The 2,371-nt window shown below is 42.8% G+C and overlaps 1 long non-coding RNA gene across 1 annotated transcript; it reads left to right on the top strand.

The window, feature by feature from the left end:
* The first annotated feature begins 315 nt into the window (after positions 1 to 315).
* Positions 316 to 1,450, top strand: LOC149976487 (uncharacterized). The gene is made up of 2 exons (XR_016487667.1): positions 316 to 1,080; positions 1,350 to 1,450. It is a non-coding gene; the product is annotated as an uncharacterized LOC149976487 (long non-coding RNA).
* Positions 1,451 to 2,371: the final 921 nt, after the last annotated feature.

Below are 2,371 nucleotides of genomic sequence, written 5' to 3'. Positions count from 1 at the left end.
TGAAAACAATGAAGATGGAGATGGCTGTGACCAGCACAGGAGAGGCAATGCAACCACGACGGAGGAGGTGGCATCTTACAAAGACTCTGCCTCGAACATGAGGAAACATTGTAGAGGGAAGGTAACTAGCTAGCTATGAATGATCAAAAATGTCACAATGGATGGCTTTAGCAGATAGTATAGCTGTCTATCTAATAGTTTAACTTACATACTTTGGAGTTATCCTAGTTGTCTAGCATGTTAAAGTCAGCACGCTACGCTTGCAGCTAAGTTAGCTAGTTAGCTACATGGCTAACCACCATCTGATGATGGTAGCAGTTATGGCTAGCATGTCAATGTCACTATGTGTGGTGGTAGCTAGCTAGCTAGCCATTTAAGTTATCTTGTGAGTCTACACAATAGATACAGCTAGACATGGACCCATCTCAACATTAGACAACTTTTAAGGTCTGAGAACATCTGACAAACTTCTGTCTCACTATCTATTTATTTTATTTTATTAATTTGACCATTTTAAAAACAAGCACACAAAACTTGAAAAAGACATACATGCACATGAGAAAAATCATTGAGGACAACACACAATAAAGTCTGGGACCAATTTCCATTGTGGTCCTCTTGTGACAAAATGGCGAGGCAAGATTGGCAACATGGTTGTTAGTGCTGAGCATTAACCGAAATTTCAGCTATTTTTCCGTTTTTAAACAACTAATTGACCGAAGTTGGTTAAATTATTTGAATTCCATTTCATTGTGTTTTTTCTTCTGTGAGCTCAATGCGCACAATCCTCAGTTTCTCTAGAGATAAATCAGATCCAGCCTAAACTGTGTGATGGAGTAGGGAGTTGTAGTTTCCAACAGGCCACTATTCTACATAGGTTAGCGCATAAAATGTGGTAATTAACTACAATGACCATAATCCATTGCACATCTACTTATCCGGTAATTTCAGTGTTGGTTTCATCCCGTGGAAAAGCCCGTTTCCAGGTTGCTTGATGGCTCCAGAAGAAAAAGTAGGCTTCCAGACCAGCAAAGGGTTGATCTCCCCCGAGACAGAGGAACAAAGAGAGAGCGAGAGAAGGCGAGATAAAGATATAGCGTACAGACACGACACCCCACAACAAAACAAAGCCAATTAGTGAAATAACTGTGTGTGTGATTTCATAGCCTATGTGTATGTGTCCATACATGTGGGATGTGTGTGTTCGTGCCTGTGGGTGGGTGGGCGTGCATGCCAGTACGATGTTCGTGTGTGTGTGTGTGTGTGTTTGTGAACCGCTTCAATAAATATATTTTTTTATAAGTGTTCTGTTCAGTGTGTGCTCTAATTATTTCTCTGTGATTTCACAGAAAGACAAGACACGAACAGTTGTTACCACACCTCCAGCATCGCTCACCAGCACAGTGAAAATAAAGATCTCAAGGATGTTCGAGTCCAGACAACAACAAAATTGAATTACTGTATCTTCCAGCTTTTGGTATTTGAGTACAAGCAGGATGTCATCTCCAGGGGGCTTGAGACTGTGTGTGTGTGCGTGTGCGTGTGCGTGTGCGTGTGTGTGTGTGTGTGTGTGTGTGTGTGTGTGTGTGCGTGTGGTGGGTGTTGTCCTTAATGACTCTGTCAAAGAACGTCAGTATGGCTCTCACACACAGAGTTCTTCGAGGATCACAGGAGAAAAAAAATACTGGAGGAACAAGCAGAGCAGGCCCATACTAGACTAGAACATTCCCTGGGGTCTTCTTCCCAAGGCCATATACATTCTCACAGGACATCTTGATATTTACAGAGCTTCCCTTGGCTCAACTTTATTCACACTGTCTGTCTGCACACTGATGCTCCTCCTCACACAGGAAAACACATTGCATGAACAACACCATGGTTCAGCTACAGAGAAGACACACAGAATTGTCTGTAAAGAGAACAGTCATAGTGGTTAGTGGTGTGTGTGTGTGTATAGTGTTCAAAGATCAGGTACGCTGCTTCGTAACCACGACTACCCTATTGAAACATGAAGAAATAAGAAGTGGTGTGAGTTGTTCTTGTCAATAGGGTATAGGGTAGTCGTGGTTACGCAGCACCGTACTTCCTTCATCCGTGGTCTGACCAGATGGGCCATAGCCTGAGTAATATGTTGTATAAGGACAGAGAGACTCAAACTAAAGATGAGAATGTTGGTTGGATTGAAGAGCGAGGTGGCGACAGTGGTCTTCTGTCTTTGTGTTGGGTTCAGGAAGCTAAATTCCGTCCTAGGCCTACAGCTCATGCTCACCAAACACAATGACATGACTCAAACTACATGACCCATTTGATTAACTGTTCTGCAGTCTTATGGCTTGGGGTTAGAAGTTGTTCAGGAGCCTTTTGGTCCTAG

This window comes from Oncorhynchus mykiss, chromosome 17 (genome assembly GCF_057628025.1).
Source record: "Oncorhynchus mykiss isolate SJ-2025 chromosome 17, ASM5762802v1, whole genome shotgun sequence".
In the NCBI taxonomy this organism is placed as follows: Eukaryota; Metazoa; Chordata; class Actinopteri; order Salmoniformes; family Salmonidae; genus Oncorhynchus; species Oncorhynchus mykiss.
Note: the sequence above shows the minus strand (reverse complement) of the source record. Positions and strands in the feature narration are given on the sequence as shown.